The 9753-nt window shown below is 39.8% G+C and overlaps 1 pseudogene; it reads left to right on the forward strand.

Annotated features, from left to right (window-relative positions):
- The first annotated feature begins 377 nt into the window (after positions 1-377).
- LOC101566345 lies at positions 378-1071 on the forward strand (annotated as a pseudogene).
- The last annotated feature ends 8682 nt before the right edge of the window (positions 1072-9753 follow it).

The following is a 9753-nucleotide window of genomic DNA, read 5'->3' on the forward strand; positions in this document are numbered from 1 at the left end:
GAGGGGGTGGGAGAGGGTCCTGCCTATGCTGCGCCTGGGCTGGGACTGGTCCCGCCAGCGCAGGGTAGCAGGAAGCTCTCCACACACTCACCGGACCTGGGCTAGGACTGGGTCTGGGGGTTCCCGGAAGTCGGCAGCTATTACCCTTTTTTAAAACAACTCCAGAGATAGTATAGCCGTAATTGATATGACGTTAGAAGCAGTGAGTATTTAGAAGACCAGACTGACACAGGCGTTCCAAGCATGGCCCTAGTATTACACATTGCTATCTTCAGTGCAGTTGCTTAGTTCACAGGTATCAGCATATATAGTTAGTCCGGGTGAGAATCCTACCAATTAACTGCTAGCTTCAAAAACTGGCTGAAGGCACCAGCTGGCGGGGTGGCCCAGGCGCTGCGCAGCAACCCTCGGAGGCCCTGCGAACATGGCGCTGCGAGTGGCCCGGAGCGTGTGCGCTGCTGCCTGCAGCCTGCGCACAGTCTCGGTGCCATCTGCGCCCTGCCTGATTCGGCCCTGGCGGCTGTGGGCCGGCGCAGTGCGGACCCTGCGCACCGGAGCTACTCTGCTCGCGGCAAGCTTTGGGAGATGTTGTTTACTGTAGTCAGCCTGAAGTTGGGACAAAGTTGAAAAAGCATGATGAGTTTGGTGCTTTGGAAAGCATGAAAACTGCCAGTGAACTCTACTCTCCTCTGTCCGGAGAAGTAATTGAGATTAATGAAGCACTTGCAGAAAATCCAGGGCTCGTCAACAAATCTTGTTATGAAGACGACTGGCTGATCAAGATGACAGTGAGTGACCCTTCAGAACTAGATGAGCTCATGAGCGAAGAAGCATATGAGAAATACGTGAAATCGATTGAAGAGTGAAGTGGCACCAGAGTGAACTGGTGTGAAGCGACTTCCGCGGCCGTCTGCAGCCAGCGGCACACAAGACTCGAGATAACAAGTCTAACGGTGCTACACGATGGAAGAGAAGCCGCTCACCACTGCTCCTGGGTGAAAATACCCCTGAACTCCTTAGTGATTGCGGATAAACACAATGTGTACCTTTTTATACATACTTTATGATCTTTAGACTCATAGTAGGTTCTGATATTCAGAATTCATGAAATTATCTGTGGTAAGAACTAGGTATAAAAATTATGTAATTCCAGGATAACACTGTTATCATAAGCCTTAGGTAGTACTGTGACTTGCTTATATTTCTCCCTGGATTTGGGTTGAAATACTCAGAGAATGTGTGTCAGCTACATAATAAATACCAGATGATGACTGACGCTTAATTTTATAATGGGCTGCAGCGCCTGGGGCTGTTTTTATACGGTGAGGCAACAGCTTTGCAGCACAATCAGAAACAAATAAAATATTCAACCTTAAAAAAAACTGGCTGAAGATTCTTAGGATCATTGCCTTAAATCTTAATTAATTAAAAATTAAATTAAATATTTCAAGGCAATATTCCAAAATTAAAATTAAATGAGTCCAACTTAGAGGCCAGAATGTTGTGTATCATATGTACAAATCTGTGATCAATTCACAATACTCACACAGTATTTGAATAGGTTAATAAATACAAAAAATATCAACAAAGAAAAATTTTTCATGGTAGCTAAGAATTACTAAGAGTAAAACATAACATAAGTACTGTAATGACCAGCACTTCTAACAGACTGGGGATAGGATGTCACACAAAGTTCTAGTATGTCATGACATGGACAGTGTCCATGATGCTTACTGATGGCCAGGTATTACTTTTGGCACTGAGCTACTGCTATTTCCTTAATATCCACCCTGCAGACCTGGAGGGAATCATGACCCACAGCGTGGAGGAGAAGTGCATTTGTAGAGTATGCTGATGGAAATATTTTGCTGCTGTATACAAAGAATAATTGAAAACTGCTTTTGTATACCTCTTTTTCTTCTGCATTTAATTGTTTGCCCTATTTGTTGGTTCTTTCCATTCTCATTCATGGAGTTGCGGTCATTTTGATCTTTCTCTAGAATCTCTTTTAGTAGTCTGTGTAGGCTTGGCTTTGTCATTATGAAATTCCTCAGTTGTTCTTTGTCATGGAAGTATTTCAATTCTTCATTATATTTAAAAGAGAGTTTTGCAGGGTATATCAGTCTAGGTTGCAATTTATTTTCTTGCAAAACTTGTAGTACTTTGCTTCATGCTCTTCTTGAACTGGTAGTTTGTGAAGAGAAATCTGCCATTATCCTGATGGGTTTTCCTTTAAATGTCATCTGTTTCTTTTCTTTAGCTGCTTTTAGTATACTGTTCCTGGGCTGAATTTCTAGGATCTTGATTGTTATATGTCTGGTTGTGTTTTTAATTGGGTTGATGTTATTTGGAGTTCTATATGCTTCTGTTACCTGAATATCATATTGTCTCCCCATATTTGGGAAGTTTTCTGCTATTTCTTTTGTCCATATTCTTTTTATATCATTTGTATTGACTCCTATCTCATTGATGTCTATTAGTCTTCCATTGTTCATCTTGCATCATCTTTCAGATGATGAATTATTTTTTTCTACCTCATAGTTTTTTTTAAGAGATCTTTTCTTACCTTTTCACTAGCTGCAACAGTGTCTTCAAGGTCTAAAAGTCTACTCTCACTTTCATCCAAACCACTTTGCCATCTTGTGATTCAGGTTTTAATTTCCTGTATAGCATTTTGAATCTGCTTCACACATTCTGTTTCTTTCCCATATTGCTCATTGAAGGATTCCTTAATTTTTATATTCTCTACTTTTTATCAGTGTCTTCTTTAGAAGCACTTAGTACTTCTTTCATTATAGTTAGCATTTCTTTTTTTAACTTCAGAAATGATTTCCTCTATACCTTTCTGCAAATGTTTCTTTACTTCATATGCTATTATTTCAGAGATTTCAGGCATGTGATTTCCAATTTCTTCTATGCTATTGTTTCCTGCATTTTTTCTGGGTGGTCTCAGGGCCTGAGAATGCATTTTATTCCTTCTCTTTGTCATTTTATATAGCACTATCTTCTGACCCTTGGTGTAGAGCTGTGATAGAGTTATTCTTAGCACCAGGTCCAAATCTACCAAGTTCAAACTTATCTAGTTGGGTGTGGCTTGTGTCTGGCAGCTATTCTTCACTTCTGCTATAGCCCTTGGTGATGAACCTGCTGTGCCATGCTGGCAAGATGTTCTGGTCCTGGATCAGCTGGGTGGGTCTTGCCTCTAGCCTCTCTGTAGGAAGTTCTGCTTCAGAGTTTCACAACAGTTCTGTCTGGCGGAGGAAGTTCCGCTCACATTCCTGGCCTGGGTGCTGGCTTGAATGAAGATCCTGTGAGCCTTGGGTAGTCCTACTTACATACAGTGCCTGGGGTCTTGGTTGAATGAGGATTTGGTGGGCTCTGTATGGTCTCCTTCTGTTATTTATTGTATTTTACTGAATACTTTGTTTTTACATATTAATTTGTAAGGTTGTAGGTTGTATGTGATTATGTCTAATGCCAAACTTTCTGTTCTTTTCCATTTATTTGTCTGTCTCTTGTTGCAGTCTGGTTATTTACATTTGCAATAGTTTTTTTTTCCATGTACTTTATTATCTTCATTATCTTCCTTTCCCCAGAAATTGTCTAGCTATTCTGTCTTGTTTATTTTTCCAAATGAATTCTAAATTCAGTTTGTGTAGTTTTCTCTAAAAATGATACTGGTATTTTTATTAGCACTATGTTAACTTTATTAATTAACTTTGGGAACACTAGCATCTTTATCCTGTTCATCAAACACATGTGCAACATGGAAACATATTATCTGTTCATTTGTATCTTATACATATGGTATTTCTTTGTGTATTCAAATCTTCTTATAAATATATCTGTCAGAGTGGAGTAGGGTTCACTTGTACTGTGAGGTAAAATGACCTTATTTTATTATAGTTATCTCAATAAAATCTTGGTCTCTAAGTATGGTCCCATCTGAGGTGCTAGAGACTAGGATTTCATGTATGATTTGGGAGACACATATGAATGGCATTTTTATGTTCTGCAACACTATATTAATGCTTTTGTACCACAGATAGGTGCATGTGTCTTGCATATTGCAAGGCAAATACCTACTTTTTGCTTCTATTTTCCATGCTTCTTTTCTTCCATTAGAACAGAGAACAGATGCTGTGTGTATATGAAGGCTTCTATTTTAGTACATTAATTTTGTCCTTAGTCATTTTACTCAATAGCATGTTGTTCATTATATTGTCTCAGTTGAGTTGTCCCTACCATACCATGTCATCAGGCATTTCTATGTCTCCTACCCAGTGGAAGTTTCTTCTGTTTTCAAGACCATGAGGCAGATGAATGGGGTTTTAAGAGGGACAGTGAGGCAAATGGGTGAGCAGGAAAGGCCATGTGGAAGACAGGAAGGCCTTGAGTTGAGAGGCAAATTAGGAGAAATAGACCTGGAAGTGGTCTGCAGGTAAATGGTCCTTAGCCCAAGAGGTCCACACAGACTTCCTCTGGTGAGATCAGGTCTGGGAACTGAAGGGCAGAAGGCTGAGCAGGGCAGGGAAAGAAGGAAGTTGATGTAACACAGGCCTGTGGACTGCCTCGATTGGGATAGTTATGGGGTTGTCTTCCAAGTGGATTGGGGAGAAAGTGTGGCACAGTGGCAGAAGAAGTCTGATTGCAGAACCAAAATGAAAGACAGAGTGGATGCACAGACAGGGGAGGGTCAGGTGGGCTGCGCAACATTCTGGAGAGGCGCTGCCAGCTGGATGGGGGCAGAGAGTTCCAAAGGTAGGCCCTTTGCCCTCTTAAAATATGTAGAGGATTCCCAAGTCTTATGTCATTTTGGTATCTCAATCCATATTTATTGGACTAGGAGCAATCTTTCAGATAGCCAATGTTTTGGCTCTAGCCCTTCAAGGTCAGTGAGGACTCAGGATATAAGAGAACCTCTGCTGTGACATCCTGTAACTCAGTGGTGTCCAAAATTTTCTGATCAAGGAGATCACGAGGCCACAGAGGAAAGTGATCAATGATGTATAGTGTGCCTAAGGAGAGTCACAGAGAGAAAAAAAATTCTCTAAGGCTTTTACAGAAAGCAAAATGTTCAAGCAATGGCCATGACACATCCAGATGGCTAACACTGGCAAAAGATCTACAAACTGCTGTATAGCGTTTCAGGGTAAATCCTGAGGGAATTTGGCTGACCTTGTCGGATACAGCAAAAGTTCTATTTTTAGTTATATAGGTCTTGCTTTAACTTGGTCTTAACCATCCAGCAGAAAAGTGTAACCATGAGGTATACAAAGTAAAGCTATATTAATATGCTGAACTGTAAAAGGCTCAAGTCAACAACTTCTGACAATTGTCAGTTGTGCTGATAACTCACTACTGTTGTGAACTGTTGGACTATATAGGGTTAGTTTGCTGAATTCAAGTACCTACAATCTTTGGACTGGCATCAAGTATGAAAAGATACTTTAAGGACTTCACCAAATACAGCTTCTCTAGCTACAATGAAACACATATTTCTGACAAAACAAAACAAAGAAAGGGATATAAATAAAAGTCTGTTTTGTTGTGAAAAAAGAAAAATTATATATATATATATATATATACACACACAAGGTAGTTAGGAAAGATATATAGCTATTTTCTCTTAGTTCATTGAGAAGAAAGGTTAGTACTAATAGTGTTTAGACAAGATATCATGTCTGTATCTTGTCCTCTGAATAACTACCATGAAGACAATATACATGATGTATTAATTATTGTAACTGTCCTACCAACCTGTTTTGAAACTATTTCATTGCCATTTTATCTCTTTTTTCTCATTAAAGTGAATTTTAAAAAAAGAAAAGAAAGAAAGAAAAAAGAAAACTGTGCACCGAGCCAGGCTTAGTGGATCACACAGGGTTGGGCAGATCTCTGGTTTATATAGTGCTGATGCACAGGCAGTTCACCTGTCACCTTTTGTCACTGTTGGGACTCAGGTCAGCACAGTGAAAGCAACAGTGGACTTCATGTCATGATGAAAGCAATTTCCTTCTCGTGGATGCCTTCATAGGGTGTCATGACCTGCTGAAGGAGAGAAACATTGATCATAACAAAGAAAGAGCGTTTGTGGGAGAATGGACATGCCTCAAAACCATGATGTAGGGCCGGCCAAATAGCTCAGTGGATTAAAGCACCTACAAGCAGGCGCAGGGGCCAGAGGTTGGATCCCCAGGCCTGCTGTGCTGGCCCCACCCCCAGGGCATGCTGAGATGGCAATTGAGACTGGGCATGGAGACACATGCCTGTAATTCCAGCACTTGGGAGGCTGTAAAAAGGAGGATTGCTATGAATCTGATCTAGTAGTGAGACCCTGAACACCCTGTAGACCCTTCCCTAAAATACAGAAAAAAAAGGAAGCCATGATGCAATCAGGCATACAAACTTAAATATCACATGGTATCTCTTGTATGAGACACTCAATATATATATATATCAATATATCTATCTATCTATCTATCTATCTATCTATCTATCTATCTATCTATATGATACTAGGAAAAAGTGAGATAGAAATGGAAACAAGAGATGGAAGAAGTAGAGGAGAAGGCAATGAGGTTCTTAAAAAGGGGGTGTTGTGCAGTGCTGTGAACAGGGACTGAGTTCCTGTGGAGAATGAGTTTATCTTGTACTACAGACATGTGGTAAATATGTATACATATATTTCATATATATTATAGAAAGGATCCAAAAATGCATGGGGAGGTGGGGAGGAAGGGAGATAAGGAATGTCTTGGACAAGCATCACTTCTCCATAGTGAATGTCATCACTATATACTATGAACGTATATCAGTGAAAAGAAAGAAAGTAAAAAGAAAGAGCAGACAGACCTGGCCCTGGATGTGTTTGGGAATTCTTAGGACCTACAGCTGGATGTGGATGTTGGAGAGAGGGAGAGAGAGAGAGAGAGAGAGAGAGAGAGAGAGAGAGAGAGAGAGAGAGATTACAGCCATTTTCATCTAAACAGAAAAGCATGTTGTTTTAGCTTTCTCAATACCTGTGCAGTTCCCAGCAGGATTCTCCAAGGTGGGTGCCTTCTGTGGAGCCCTCCTACCATCAAACATATGTTGCTGGCTTTAAGCTGGCTTTGCAGAAGCCTGTGCTAAGGATGTTAGCTGAAATGCTCTCATTTCTCATTTATGCTTTCTTTGATAGGCTATTGTCTGTGAGCAATAAATTAATTCTTTAGCACCATCTCTTCTTGTGAGAGCTGCTTTCTTTGAAACCATGACAACCATGACAACTGCTTAGGCCCTGAGTGCTTTATCCAAATGCTAAGTGATTGTACTCTTGATTGCTAAAGGGCCTCACTCACTCACTTAAAACCTCTGCAGGTTGCATTTATAGTGGAGACCAGCAAGGAAATTAATTATATGAAATCTATGTAGCCTGTCATTTATTTATTGATTTCAATTAAAGTGTTCTATTTGTTAAAAAAATATCATTATTTTCATCTTAATGCTATTGGCTATGAAAGAAACAACAGGCTGTTGAGCTTCTTACAAGGCTCTCACTCTCAGCTAGCAGACATCAGCAATCACTCTTAGCTGTTATTATCAGCCATAGTTGTGACTCTTCTCCATGAATGAGATGCTGTTAAAAGAAATGCAAAGCCAGGTGCAGTCATCACAGCAGTCTAGGAAGTCCAGGCAGGAGGATCAAAAGTTAGAGCCCAGCCTGGGAAATTTAGAGATGTACGAAGGCCCTGTCTCAAAATAAAGAACAAAAAAGGGCTGGGAATGAGTTCAGTCCTCAGGGCTGAAAACAAAACCAACCAACCAACCAACCAACCAACCGACCGACCGACCGACCGACCGACCGACCGACCGACCAAACAAACAAACAAAACCAAACTGAACCAAACCAAAAATAGAAGTTCAAAATTTGTAAAACATTGCTGAATCTTTGATAGAGAGCTGACTGTGGGAGCTGAGAGGCCAGCGAGGGAATTTGTACATTAAAATAGATCAAGGTGACTTGTCTTAGGGTGGGCTGAGATGGAGTCTGACCTTGAAAGATGTGGGGATATTTAGTCATCCCAGGTAAGATGCTAGGACTAGACATATAATCTAAATACATTTGAAATAAACATAAAATAATTTTACACTCTTCTGAATGTATTGGTTTAACATTAATTTCTTATATGCTTGCTAAGATATTTCATTGTCTACTGAAACATGCCAATTGAAAATGCATACAGATGGCAATCTTATGAAATTCCTGGGCAGGTACATTTGCACAGGTACATTAGAATTGAACAATCACCACATTTTTGGATCCTTCTGAGCACTGCACATGACGTTCAGGCTTCAATTACAACAACAATATCATCTAGAAAACAAAATGTGCACAAAAATTAGTCCCTTTATTTCCCCAGGAATTTAAATATTCTTTTTTTTTTTTTTTTTTTAGTTCAGAAGGGTTTGTTTTTTGATGGTTCAGGGTGCCTTCAGGGCATTTCTAGTGTGGCTTGAGGATTTAAATATTCTTTAACTGCATCCATGGCCACCAATACTTCACAATGTGTGGGATACTGATAAATTTTCAAGGATTTTTTTTTCCTATGAAAAATAGGAAATGGGGGCATTCTAGATAACGCTTGCTTCTGTAGCCTGTGGCTTACGTGCGAGGTGTGCCAGCGTGAAGGCTGAGTTCTGCGACTGCAGACCGACAGTGCAGACACCATGTGGTGAAGAGCTGCCCTGAAGGGGACGCGATGGAGACCCGCAGGTTTCTAACTGGCCCATCCAGAGTGGTAAGGAGAAAGGCAGCTGGGAGAAATAAATTAATAGAGGAACTTGAGTTTTTCTTATAGGTACAGACATTCTTTGTTTAATGGTGAGTTCCATTCCTGAGACTAGGTTGTTAAATGAGGAGTTTTATATAGTATGCAGATTACACTCACAACAAAGAAATAGTGAATGGAAATACCAGCTTGATGACCTTGTTTTTATTTGTCTAACTCTTACGTATGGTTCTGTGACATGTAACAGAATAGAAAACTACAGTACTACAGTACTATATAGTATGATCAGCAAAAACTACAGTACTGTGCTGTCACACCACTGCCCACATTTCCATATCTGTAAGCTTGAATGTGGTTGGTAAGTTCAAGAAGAGGGTTGCAAGTCCAAGAAGTGTATGTTAGTGTTCTTTAGTGGGCTGGTAATAAATTATCTCTAGTGGTGTGGAGTCAGGTGGAGTGATAAAAAGACAGCAAAGCCAAGCTGCTAGCTGGGCATGGTGGTGCATGCCTGTAATCCCAGTACGCAAGAGGCTGAGGCAGGAGGATGCTTGTGAGGTAAAGACCAGCTTGGGCAAAAAAGTGAGCTCAAGGACAGGCTGAACTGCATACACAGACCCTTTCTCAAAAAGATAAATAAATATCATCAAATCTGTTGCTCAGATTAACAGATAAAGTTATGCTAGATTGGATAAAATAATTGAATATTAATGCTTACTTTCAATAAATCTTTTTTCTTGTGCTTTTTACTTTTTTAAAAATTTATTTTAAAGAGAGTATAATAATAAGTGGTAAGACCCTATCAACAGTACATATTTAGAAGACCAAGATGAGCTAACAACCATTGTTAATTTGCTATTCTTTTTTGAAAATCTGTTTTGTATGCTGCCCTTTCTTTGTGTCTGCTATTTGTTTTTGCTTTCGCTTTTATTCTGTTTTTAAACTTTTAAAAATGTTTTATTAATTTTAGTGAGAAAGAAATAGC

This window comes from Octodon degus, unplaced genomic scaffold (assembly GCF_000260255.1).
Source record: "Octodon degus isolate 3935 unplaced genomic scaffold, OctDeg1.0 scaffold00120, whole genome shotgun sequence".
Taxonomy (NCBI): Eukaryota; Metazoa; Chordata; class Mammalia; order Rodentia; family Octodontidae; genus Octodon; species Octodon degus.